Below are 13,965 nucleotides of genomic sequence, written 5' to 3'. Positions count from 1 at the left end.
TTTATTTCTATATCGGTTACTCATATGGACACCGAAGTCAACTCTTGTAACTCACTTCTCTATGTGGAGTGGCATCGGATTGATAATGCTTCTGCTGTGTTGTTTGCCTCTGCTACTCTCAAGGTTGTTTACCCTCATGAAAAACTATGTGATTCGCGTGAAAGAACGAAATGCGCAAAGCTAATAAAGATAGGAATTTCAGAAAGAACGAAATGCTCAAAGCTGATGAAGATAGGAATTTCAAATTTCAAATAGTTTTTTCATTATGTTCTTGTTCTACCTTGTATATTTTGAATGCCTAGTTGTTGGCAATCAAAAACTTGAAAACATTGTAAATTTTGGAAATTATCAATCTATTATATATCAATTTTGGAAATGTGTTATTTTAGTATGTTGCTTGTGTAATTGATTTTATGATATGAGAAATCTCAAATTAGGTAGAATAGGAAAAATTGATTCTACCAAAAAAATAAATAAATAAAAAAAATTACTTTAAACTAATATGATGGGGAACAGTATTGTTAATTGGCTCCCAAAAATGAAATGGGGACGGAAATGTATGTCCTAAGCTTAGGACACAAATTTTCCTAGTTTTGAAAATATGGAGTACGAATGTGAAGGAAATATACGACAGTTTTGATTGTCCTAAATTTAACGACGGCATAAACCGTCTCACACCCGTCGCAATTCTAATTCAGCTTACCACATTTTTTTTCCGTCGTTAATATTAACGACAATGCTATTTGCGACGGAGTCTGGGACACCATTTCCCGTCGTAAATCTCGATTTAGGACGGATTTAACCATCGTTTTTGGCCATTTTTTATGTCGTGAATATCTGTGAAACAGCTCGGAATTATCATCTTAGAACATTCTTAGAACACAGTAGGGAGTTGAATTACTGCACTGCTCTCATAGTCTCGGATGAGACTTTGTTGGTAGCGCACGAGACTGACCTGGAGTATTTACACTCCAGTTTTTAGGCCCAAGTTATTTCAATTCTCTGTACTATTGTGGACTCTGTAACCTGTTCATCCAACTTCAAGTAAGTTCCCAAGCTCCAGAGCTAATTCGATCGTATACGAGGAAAAGCAGGACACCAGGTTTCAAATTCTTAAACTCCTTAAAAATTATCGAGGATATTTATTTGGTTGATTGCTATACCCTGTTTTACTTCGCATATTAGTATGATGGCATGCGAACTCTTGCATTTATAAAAGTTTCCTAAGTATGTGTGGTTATTGATGTTAACACGGTTAATATGATTCGAATATATTTGGACGACTACATGATTTCAAACCACCTGCTTAGAGTATTTTTATACGTATATGTTACATCCATTCACGTATGCGGCATTATTTTGCATGAGTACGTTCTTGACATTCCCCTAGCTCACATATAGTTGCACGTATCGATAGCTATAGATTATTGCATGCGTAGGACGTGTTTCTATTAACGTACAAGTAATATAGAGTTGCATGTGTAGACTTTCTGAGTAAAACTAGCATGTGTTAATTGTATGTTTAGTCTTCTATTTTCGTATCTCTCATCTTTAATTGCATGTTTCGTAATCACGTCTCCATAATACATTAATTACGTACAGTAAAAATAAAAAAAAAAAATCCTAATAATAAAAAATTTATCATACTCATATTAATAATAATCACATAATCGACCATCATCAATCATCTTCCTATTCCATCATTGTTTAGCAAACGTGGAAGATTGAGGTTACCTAATTAAGGAACGTGCTTGCACGGACAACCTCTCTCAATTCTCCCATGTGACCTGGCTGCTGGAATATTTCCATGTTATCTTAGCTTACCTGCTCAAGTTAGCAACAGCTCAGGAAGACGTGCTTCATCTATCTCCTTCCATAATTCTTAATCCTCCTGTCATAATTCATTCCTTATGAACCTTGAATTGAAATTTATGTTGCATGAGACTACGGTCTAGAACTAATAAGGAATTTGAACTTACATATCGTCGTCGCAAACACAAGAAACAACTGCATAAGTTATCCCCTAGACAAGTTCTCCTCCCATAAACCAACCTCGTCAAGTATCTCAGTTGCCATTAACGCCCATAGTTATGGCCCAGGAAAATCCCACAGTAGAGAAGCCCCTTTCGGACTTCTATACCGCCTTAAAGGAAGGACATGCTTCCTGCATTAAACTCGATAAGATTAAAGGTGATTTTCACATTCCACCCAATGTTTTCGGGTTATTACCTGTTTACCATGGTTTAGACCATGAAAAACCATACAATCACCTTCGTCGAATTCAAATAGTGGCCAACACGTTCCACTATCCGATCATTACCAACGAGCAAGTCTTGCTTAGGTTGTTTCCCTTCACCTTAGCTGATAAAGCTTCAGTTTGCCTCGCGGGCGAAGCACCGCAATCCCTTGACACATGGGCCAAGCTCATACAATCCTTCATGATAAAGTTCTATACTCAGAAGAGAACTACAAAAATGCTTCAAAAGATTCAATTCTTTTGCCAGCATCCCCAGGAATCCTTTTCAGAAGCATGGAGCAGATTTACTGATCTGCTTCTCGAATGTCCCCATCATCAACTCGACACCGTTGTCTTAGTCTGTTCATTCTTTAATGGTCTCTCTGACCATCAAAAGGAAATATTAGATATTATGAACGGCAGTTGTTTTATAGACAAAGGCACTACTGAAGCATACACTTTTCTTGAGAAACAGGCTTCACGAAGCAACCATTGGGGAAACACTGATTCTTCCAGATCTTCTAAAGACACTCCTACCAAAGTTACGTCTATGTTCAAGGTCAAACCTGATCCGGAATTAAAAACTCTGATCGAGTCCCTAACAAAAAAGGTCGATGCTCTTTCGGTTCAAGTAAATGATAAAAAACCCAAAGGCTGTCAATGCTTCCCCATGTCTTCTTTGCTTAAGTCTTGAGCACGCTGATTCTTATTGTCCTTTGGCATACGAGTGCCCTCCCCAACCATCTGAAGAGGCTTGTGCTTTTAACATTCCTAATGCACCTTGGCGACAACATCCGAATTTGGCTTGGGGCCCCCCTGCTCAACAACAAGCTCCTTCGGGTGTCAACAACGCTCCTGTATGACCACCCGCGAACTACAATTCCTACCATCAAGGAAATCCTCTGCAATTTCAGCAAGGGCAAAGTCATTTTCCCAACAACGCAAATATAGGGTACCAAAACAATTGCAGCCTTGTTCCCACTAATCAAGGATATGGCTACCAAAATCAACCCGTAAACAATAACCGTGAACTTGTTCCTGCTGCTCCACTAGTAAAATCCACTATCGATAAAATAGCTGAAACTTTTCTGACTTACATTAATCAACATAATCAAATCCTAGCATCTATCCAATAGTCTCTAGCTTTAACTGTTAGCACATGATAAAAGTCAAAAGAGCGTGTTTCCTGGCCAAGCAGTTCCAAACCCTAAGCCCATAAACACTACCTTTGAACTCAACAATACACCAGGATCTAGTAATCCCAGCTAGGGTGAGGTAAATGCCATCACCACTCTTCGTTCTAGCCGAACTGTCGACAATCACATACGTATGCCAGACATCGAATCGACGGAAGCCACGGCTGACGTCCTTCCAACTCCTACCTCGCAACCTATAGCAGACAAAGTTGTTCCTTCCAAATCTACACCCACGTCCCTAGGGAAAGATGCCACTGATCCATATGAGCGATTCCTCCCAAAAGTTCCATTCCCTGCCCGTTTGGCAAAGAACAAACCTGACGAACATTTCGATGAGATCCAAGAAACCTTCAAAAATTTGACCATAAACCTACCTTTTCTCGACGCACTTAAGCATTTGCCCAAGCATGCCAAGTTTTTGAAGGACATGTGCACCAACAAACGACGAACGAATGTTCCTCAATAAGCGTTCCTCACTGAGTAGTTTCCCTCCATTACTTCTACCAATGGTGTGGTTAAATACAAAGACCCAGGTCGACCAACTGTACTATGCACGTTGGGCGACAAGTATACCGCTACCGCACTTTTAGACCTAGGCGCCAGTGTTAACCTACTTCCCTACTACTTATTTAAACAGTTTGGTCTTCATGAATTAAAACCTACCAATATGACTCTGCAACTCATGGATCGCTCCATCAAGTACCCAAAGGGCATAGTAGAAAACGTCATAGTCAAGGTCCAAGATTTTTACTACCCAGTTGATTTTGTCATTCTAGATACCGAAGTAGCCTGTGACTCCATTCCTATCATTTTGGGACGTCCATTTGTTGCAACTGCTAACGCTCTCATCAATTGTCAGGATAGATCAATGACATTGTCTTTTGAGAACCTTTCTGTCGAAGTCAACGTGTTCAAATTAATGAAACAATTTCCCGATCCTATAATAGAGGGTGAGATTAGCTTGGTTGATAGTCTGGCACACGATTATTTCACAAACTCTTTTACCCCAGACGAGGTACACCAATTTCTTTTTTTTGATAATCCTGAGTTTGACAATGACTTGTACATTAAGGATGTCCACGCATTAATAGATTTAGTACCTTTATTTGACCCTACTGCTGCAATACTAACCGATCTAGATAAACCTGACTCGTTCTTTTCCATTGAAGAGACGGTCGCTCACGAATCCTTGATCCCCAATCCTCAAACTCCAGATTTAAAACCTCTACCCTCTGATTTGAAGTACGTGCATCTCGATCCCGATGGTAGTCAACCTATAATAATTTCTTCTCACTTGACTACCGACGAAGAAGCACGTTTGATTCGTGTCATTCGTGAACACCGCTCCGCTATTGGTTGGTCTTTAGATAATATCAAAGGAATAGACCCTAATGTATGCACCCATCGCATACATCTAGATGACGGCACAAAGACATCGCGAGAACCGCAACGTCGCCTTAATCCTGCCATGAAAGGGGTGGTGAGGGAGGAAGTTTTACGTTTACTTGATGTGGGTATCATATACCCTATCTCTGATAGTGACTGGGTTAGTCCTGTCCACGTTATTCCCAAAAAGTCCGGCATTCAAGTTGTACAAAATGAAAATGGTGAATGCATCCCCACTCGCATTCCATTAAAATGGAGAATTTGCATTGACTATCGCAAACTTAATGACAGAACACGTAAATATCACTTCCCTCTTCCATTTATTGACTAGATGCTAGAACGTTTTGCCGGTCATGCTTACTACTGTTTTCTTGATGGCTATTCCGGCTACTTTCAAATTGTCATTGATCCTGCCGATCAGGAAAAGACAACTTTCACATGTCCCTTTGGAACCTTTGCATACAAACGAATGCCTTTTGGTCTTTGCAATGCCCCATGCACTTTCCAACGCTGCATGCTTCACATTTTCAGTGATATGGTGGAACGTTATATGGAAGTCTTCATGGACGACTTTTCCATTTATGGAAATTCCTTTGACGCCTGCCTATCCAACCTTTCTAAAGTTTTAACGCGTTGCGAAGAGAAAAATCTGGTACTTAATTGGGAGAAGTGTCATTTCATGGTTACGAAAAGACTTGTTCTAGGTCATATTGTTTCGAAAAATGGGATAGAGGTTGATAAAGCTAAAATTGTTAAAATTGCTTTGCTACCTTTTCCCCAAACAGTTCGTGATATCCATGCCTTTTTAGGCCACACTGGGTTTTACAAACGATTCATTCAGGATTTTTCTAAAGTTGCCCGACCCTTAACCAATCTCTTGCTTAAGGATGCGGTTTTCGACTTCAATTTCAATTGCAAACAAGCTTTTGAAACTCTAAAAACCACTATGACTACCGCTCCTATCATTCAACCCCCTGATTGGTCTCAACCATTTGAACTGATGTGTGACGCTAGCGACTTTGCTATTGGCGCCGTACTAGGCCAACGATGTGATGACAAACCCATTGTCATTTACTATGCTAGTAAAACTCTTAATGACGCTCAATGTAATTACACAACAACTGAGAAAGAGTTCCTAGCTGTTGTCTATGCTTTTAATAAGTTTCTCCCTTACCTAGTTAGATTATCCACCATCGTATATATTGACCATGCTGCACTTCGGTACTTACTCGCGAAAAAGGACGCGAAACAGTGATTGTTCCGCTGGATCCTTCTCTTGCAAGAATTCACCCTGGAAATCAAAGACAAGAAAGGAATCGAAAATGTCGTGGCCAACCATTTATCAAGGTTGGTTAGTGACATTGATAGTGATTCTGAAGCCATCTGTGATTCCTTCCTAGACGAATATTTGTACTCCATTTTCTCCTCTCCATGGTACGTGAATATCGTTAACTACCTAGTTACTAAGGAAGTTCCTTCCTCTTGGTCACATCCTAATTGTAAAAAGTTCTTATCCACAGTTAAATATTATTTCTGGGATGACCCCTACCTCTTTAAATATTATTCCGACTAACTCATTCGTCGCTGCATTCCCGACTAGGAACACACCGACGTATTATCTTTTTGCCATGAACAATCGTGCAGTAGTCATTTCAGTGGGGAGAAAACTGCGGCCAAGGTGTTACAATGTGGTTTTTACTGGCCTACCCTTTTTCGCGATGCACACGAACATTGCATAGCTTGCATTCGTTGTCAGCACCTAGGTCAAATTTCCAAATGCAATATGATGCCCTTAAATCCTATCTTAATTGTGGAAGTTTTTTTATGTTTGGGGCATTGATTTTATGGGACCCTTCCCTATTTCTCAAGAATTTCTCTACATTCTAGTCATTGTAGACTATGTGTCCAAATGGATTGAGGCACTCGCATGTCGCTCAAATGACCATAAGACTGTCGTGAAATTTGTAAAAGAAAACATCTTTTCTCATTTTGGTGTCCCCAAAGCTATCATCAGTGATGGGGGTACACATTTTTGTAATAAATTTTTTGGGTTTTTAATAAAAAAATATGGAGTGACTAACAAAGTTGCTACTCCATATCCCCCACAAACGAGTGGCCAAGTGGAAGTCTCCAATCGAGAGATAAAGTCCATTCTGGAGAAAACCGTCAATCCATCAAGAAAAGACTGGTCTCTCCGCTTATCGGATGCCTTGTGGGCATACCGAACCACATTTAAGACACATATAGGGATGTCGCCTTACCACATTGTTTTTTGAAAACCTTGTCATCTGCTAGTTGAACTTGAGCATCGTGCCCTTTAGGCCATAAAAACCCTCAATTACAATATCAATGCGGCAGGCGAGAAGCGAAAACTGTAATTAAATGAGCTTGAGGAGATTCGGAGTGATGCTTATGATCTCTCAAAATCCTACAAAGCTAATATGAAAAGAGTGCACGACAAGCACATTTTGCATAAGGAGTTCAAAGTTGGCCAAAAAGTTTTGTTGTACAACTCCAGATTACACATTTTTCTTGGTAAATTGAAAACATGATGGTTTGGTCCTTTCATTGTGTCAGCTGTGACTCAATATGGGGCAATCTCTTTGTTTAATCCACAAGATAACAACGAATTTCAAGTAAATGGACAACGCCTAAAACATTACCACGAGTTACGCTCCCCAACTGTTGAACAGACTCTTCTTCAAGATCCAGTCTACATAGACTAGATGTTTCGTTTGGCGTACTCAATCTTGTTTCTATAGAGGGTACGCCATTTTGGTAGCCAGACCATCTTCTATTTTTATGATCTCAAAAGTTCTTTGAAGTTGTGGTTGCAAGCGTCGGAACTGTAGTCTACAAAAACTCTATTTCAGAACTGAGTATAAATGTCTTCTGCAACACGAGCAAACGTTTCTACTAGTAAACGATGGGTACCAAAAAATTTCACCTCCTTCCTTCTCTTCCCTTTTCTACTCTCTGCCTCGCAGACTTCAGCTAATCATTTGGTGTAAGTCTCACTCATCACGACTAGGTAATGGTCATAGTACTTTTGCTCATAAACAACGTGCGCGAAGGATGGAGTGGTGTAAGGATTGTCAAACACCTTTCTGTCCAGGTCTTGACTTCCTATCCGATACTAGCCGGTATAAGGAATACTTTTGTCTGACACCAGCTACATAGGATGAACTTCATCGCCACGCCGTTTCTCCCACGGGTTGGGAATCGTCTTAAGGATCTGACGTTAAAAGACTCGCTAACGTCTTAAGAATCTGACGTTAAAATACTCAATTCATCTTAAAGATCTAACGTTAAAAGACTCACCGTGTAGATATGTATATTTTATAGTCTTTAAAAATTCACCTTGCATTAAGCTATGCACAAAGAGATTCGTGTCCAACTTCGGATGTTGCCTACTTTGGACGCTCACGGGCAATGGATTCCACCAGGCCAACCCCTAGAATTGGTTACTTTGAGTTTCTTTTAGGGCGGTTTGAGGATAGTCGTATGTAATAAGGGCAATATTATTTTAGATCGTAGCGCGTACGGTCCGGAATGGCACCGTCCTTCCCCTAACCCCATAATACATAGAGGTGAAGCCACAGTCTGGCTGGATTTGGGTTCGCTCTAAGAGCCTACATGATAGTTGCCTAAGAATTTAGATAGTGAGTTTTCTGGACATCTAGTGTTGTTTACATTAATCTCCCTTGTAAAAAAAAAAAAAAAAACTTTGTTTATAAATAAAACATCTCTCCTTCTTTTCACAATCTCTTTTGGCCTTTGAGAATGACTCATATAATTGGATGGCATTTTTTGTGCCGATCATTTCGATATCTCATTCATCCAATTTGGAGTCCGGACAAAAAGTGGGTGAGTGTTTAGATTTTTTAAGGCTTAAATTGGGCTTTAGGCTAGATTTGGGCTTGGGAAAATTTTTGGGCCCAACCAAATCTTGAATTCTCGGTCCATTTAAACCCGAGACACCCAACCACACGCGTCACACTTACAACCTTCGTCTCCCACAAAAATAGGATCTAGTTCCCCACGCTTAAGTCTCGCACGAGACAAGCCCAAGTTATATCCAGGTCTCACGCGCGACCACTACAGCTCCGAATAGAAATCCCTTCCGTCAGCAACTCCCATTTCTCCCCCTCATCTCAAATCAATATCCAACCTCTTCCTACGATCACCAATGGCCGGAAACAGGCGAATTTCAGTGGAGAAAAATTTTAGTTCACTAATTGAAAATGGGATGTTTGCTCCATTCTTCTACACGGAAATACACTCTAGAGGATGGGAGTATTTGTTGTACGCCAATGGCGGAGAATATTCAAAGGATTTGGTGTTGAAGTTTTACGACAATGGTAGCTTTAATGGCAACCATTTTTGGGTCACCGTCGACGGTGTGCGCCGCGAAGTCACACCCACTTTGATCTCTGAAATCACGGGCATACCTCTGGTCGACCACGTGATGATCGACTTAGCAGCAGTCCGTGTATCCACAGACTTACGACCTAATGCTCGACACGCTAATCGAGGGCGAGTATAATATGGATGGGAAATGCGCGTATCAGCACTCGGTACGATGGAACCAGCTGGCCGTTACTCAATGGCTGGGACAGAACGTCATTGGCACCTCGAAGCCGTCAGACATCAACAAGACACTCCTACACCTACTATGGATCCTCTAGGAGCGCAAGGGTAACTTCTACATAGTCACCTTTCTTTTTGATACCATTACCCATGCCACCCTCAGGTCAGCCCCTCTTGCCGTTCTTGTAACACAAGTTATGATTAATTTGGGTTTCCTGTCTGCCACCCCGTTAGTACCTATGCTACCATATAAGAATATGCTTGTTTTCAAGAAATGTATACATGGCCCCATGGGAACCCACAGCACCAATGGCAGCTGAGCACGCTAACGTAGGTCCATCTCACCCACCATTCTTTGATGAGACTGCTATGAGTAAGATGAGTCATCCTATGGATGCCTTATGTGCTATGAACAGTGGCATGAGAGACATGTACACTCGCCAGGCATCGATGAAACATACCATTGGCGAGTTAAGGACGGAGATGACCACTCGCCACTAGTCGCTAACAGACAGCATGGGCGAATTTCAACATGAAATGTGAAATTCCATGAATGCACTTCAGGAGCAAATGACTACTCGCCAGAACCAGTTCCAGCGAATGCTCATGGCGAACCAGCATCAGTTTCAAGCTCAGGTGAGGGATACTCTAGGTGTTATCCAGGAGCAGTTAGCCTCCACGGGTGCTTCAGTCTTGCTTGCGCCGTCGCGGGACTCGGGTTCTTCTTCGCGCCCACGAGGATTCTCGGTGAAGCGGTTTATTTTCCGGTCTCAGATTATATTATTTATGTCGGATATTTTATTTACGTGTTTGCATTTTAAATTTCCAACCTAGGATGTCTGTTATTTCCTACATTTTCCAAAATTTCTGCCTTGTCAAAAAGTATATTAGTTATCTCCAATATTATATTATATAGGTAGAAACATATATAATAATATTAATAATAATAATATATATACATATATAAAAATATATATACATATACATATATATTTTAGATGTCACACTTAACGGCAAATTTTACCGTCAACTAACGTTTTACAAAACCGTCAAAAAACGCTCATGAAATCGCATCCAAAAATGGTTAGAAAACGGTCATGAAATCGCATCCAAAAACGGACATAAAACAATCAGAAAACGGCTCAATTTTCTTTCTATAAATAGGTCTAACACATCCTTCACATTCACTCCTTTCATTTTCTTCCCTCTACACTTCTTATTCTAAATATCGTTTTTTAGTTCGCTCCAAAATTTCAAGTTTCATGGATGCACTAGAAAAGTTTGAGCAACGGCAAATTGAACATGCTACTCAAGTCTTCATGCTCGTTTGTTTTATTATAGTAATGTTGTTAATGTGGAATATAGTCCTATCTAATATTTAAGTTTGTATTTTATTCCACGTATCATTATGATGTGTTTCCACATCTCTGTACGTTGTTACATCATATTGTGATATTATATCTACATCTTCCTTGTCCTTCTACTAACGTTATTTACATTTAAAAAAAAAAGGGGGCACTTCTTGTAGTCACATGCCCCATTCTTCCCTTCCACACTACATCCACTTTTGCGCTATGTTTCAAAAGATATACGTGGTCTAACTACCCTGTGACACCTCGATTCGTATTTTTTGCATCTTCGGATTGGTGCCTATTTATAGTAAGGATAGACACCTCTAAAATCCAACTTCCCTTTTTCCACTAAATTTTCTTCACCACGCTATCTTTAATGGCCCTCACTCGAATTTTCGTGCCCGAGCAAAAAATTTTGAAAATTTTCCAAAACGGTATTTTTCATCCATTTTTTGACACAGAAATTTTATGTCGAGGATGGTTCCCTTTATTACATCATAAGGAGCATTTTATTTCAGAGAATTGGTCCTGCTATTTTATAAACACAGTTACTTCCAAAACGGGTAATTCTTTGTCCGTGCAAACGGATGCGAGCGCGAATTGACTATGTAAATCATCTCCGAGGTCCTCAAATTCCCATAACAAACCCTGGGGCACATCTTTAGGATTCATCATTTGACAATTTAAGGCATCTGATGTTTGCAACTATCCTTCACGGCGAATACAACCGGAAAAACAGCATTGTTTATCAGCGATCCTTGCAAAGAAACCAATTATCTGTGATCCAATGGCTAGCTCACAATGTGCTCGGCACATCTAAGACTTCTGAAATAACAAAACCCCTCCTCCATCTACTCTGGGTCTTGCAGACTAATTGCAATGATTTTTGCATTATTAAATTTCTTTGGAACGCGATCGCTCGTGCTAGGAAAAAGGCAGCTCCTTTGCCAACCATTGTGACACTTATCATGATGCGTTGGGGTTTTCCTATTACTGCTCCTAATACACCTCTCAGAACAGCTAACATTCTCACCATTCACTCAATATGTATGAACGGTTTCTAGAATCTCGGCGTTGCAAAGAACCATGTCGGTGCGGAAATCGACGAAGCTTGTTCCGCTGACAGCATCTTCACCGAAAATGCAATACGCAACATTTTTAATCCTATGGAAGGCCTTCGTTTAATTCACCAAGGACTGATGACATTATACAAACGTCAGAACATTATCATCACTAGTCTTCTTGAATTTCACGACCTGTGGACAATACAAGAAGAGGAACAAACACAATTCTTGCACAACCACAACCAGTTCTTGGAAAATCACACTCTCATAATGGAGAACCACGTCGAGATTTACCAAACACAGAGCGAAATGTTGCAATGGGCTGTTGCACGGATTGACGGCATCGATAATCTTATAAATGGATTTCTCTCACAAAAGGATCATTGCCGTTACTTGGGCCCATGACACAAATTCGATTTTGCAATTTTATGTTCTTTGTCATTTTCTTTTTTATTTTTTAGTATAATGCAATTTTCCTATCGTCATAAATGTCATTTATTTTAGTTAGTCATTTCCATCGTATTCTAATTTTTGGTTAATCTTTGTCTACATGTGGTACACTACAACAAAAGGGGTCTGTTGCAACGCACTCTTTTGCCACGCCTAAAATTTGCTGCAACAAGTCATCTTTTACAACACCGTGTGGCGTTGCTAAAGGTCATCCGTCTTAATAGAATTTTCATTTTGGGAAATACCTAGAGCGACGCCTTGAGCGTTGCAAAAGTGTTTGCTTAAATTTACGATAAATAAGAAAAATAATTAAATTGAAAATGTTTATTGTTGGCAACGAGTGTGGTGCTTTGCTATAGATTAAATATCTATTGCAACCCCTTGCAAATCTTTTGGTAATTCCATAATAGACTATGTATATGACTTGTTGCGGCGTTTTTGGTGTTGCCAATGGGGTTTGGTTTGGGCGGATGTATTCTTTTTGGCTGCAAATATTTTTCGGCGCTACAATTTTCATGTTCTGCATTTGCAAATCATAACAGAATTAGAAATACCATCAAACAAAACACATATTAAAACCCTAGATTGCCGTCTCTCTCCATCACGAAACTTCTTTCCTCCTTCTCCAAAACTTCGTTCTCTTTCTCTCCACATCTTCAAAGCTTATCTCTCCTCCACTGTTTTGAAAGATTAATCGGTAAGATTTGGTTTTATGAATTTGTATGAAGTCCGTGATGAGAGTATTTTTGTAAGTTGGAATTACCGACTGAAATTTATGTTTATGATTATAATAAACTTTTTTTCGAGGCTTTTGTTTACAAATTTATATATATATTTTTTTTTGTTAATAAATTTTACCATTTTGGATTATTATGTGAAGTCTCTAATAATGATCAAAACAATACTTTCGTTCTTCCGAGATAATATATCGCGGAAACTTTTGGAGACTGAATGAAGAGACTTTTTTTATGGGGAAAACGATTCTTGTTGAAATAGATATTTGATGTGTTCCATTATGTTTTCTTTTGAATCCTTCCTGTTTCATATCATTGGTTTTATGGCCAACAATGTAGTTTGATTGCACAATTTGCCGGTGTAGAGTTTCCTAAATTATTTTTTTGTTTTCGTTTTTGAAGCGTTTTTTAGATATATTCATCGTCTTCGGTTGTGAATGTCCATTAAATTTTAAATCCGTGTTCTTCTCATGCTTTTGAGTAAAGATGAAGGTCGATTGATATGCCTTTTAAGTGGAAGCGTGTAGGAAAAATTAAGCGAACACGAAGCCTTTCAAATTTGGTCAATTTTTGATGATGTTAAAAGTCTATGAAAGTTTTGGTGAAATTTATTGGCTTTGGGTAAGCTTGTGTAGCTTTGGACTTCTAAAGGTAAGTAATGTGCCTTAAGCTGTTATATGTGCAATGTCCAATCGTGATATGGTATTGTTAATATCCGTAAGTTTGCATAGGCAATGAACCTTTTGGCGTGGTGATCTCTTCGCCCCACCTCCAAGTTCATGGATTCATGGGAGTATTGTTGGAATAATTAGGAAGGGTATATTGTAGGATTTGAATTTAAAAATGCAATTTTAAGCCGACTAAAAGGAGCAACCATTCATCCTGCGGTTTAGCGGATTCGACTTGGTCATTGATGCATTCAAAAGTGAAACCTAGCTGAAGGCTCTTATATCGTCA

At 39.5% G+C, this 13,965-nt stretch overlaps 1 non-coding gene across 1 annotated transcript; it reads left to right on the top strand.

Moving 5' to 3' along the window:
* Positions 1-13,153: 13,153 nt before the first annotated feature.
* On the top strand, positions 13,154-13,235 carry LOC147514336 (small nucleolar RNA Z159/U59). The gene has a single exon (XR_015214661.1). It is a non-coding gene; the product is annotated as a small nucleolar RNA Z159/U59 (small nucleolar RNA).
* The last annotated feature ends 730 nt before the right edge of the window (positions 13,236-13,965 follow it).

This window comes from Coptis chinensis, chromosome 2 (genome assembly GCF_015680905.1).
Source record: "Coptis chinensis isolate HL-2020 chromosome 2, ASM1568090v1, whole genome shotgun sequence".
NCBI lineage: Eukaryota > Viridiplantae > Streptophyta > Magnoliopsida > Ranunculales > Ranunculaceae > Coptis > Coptis chinensis.
Note: the sequence above shows the minus strand (reverse complement) of the source record. Positions and strands in the feature narration are given on the sequence as shown.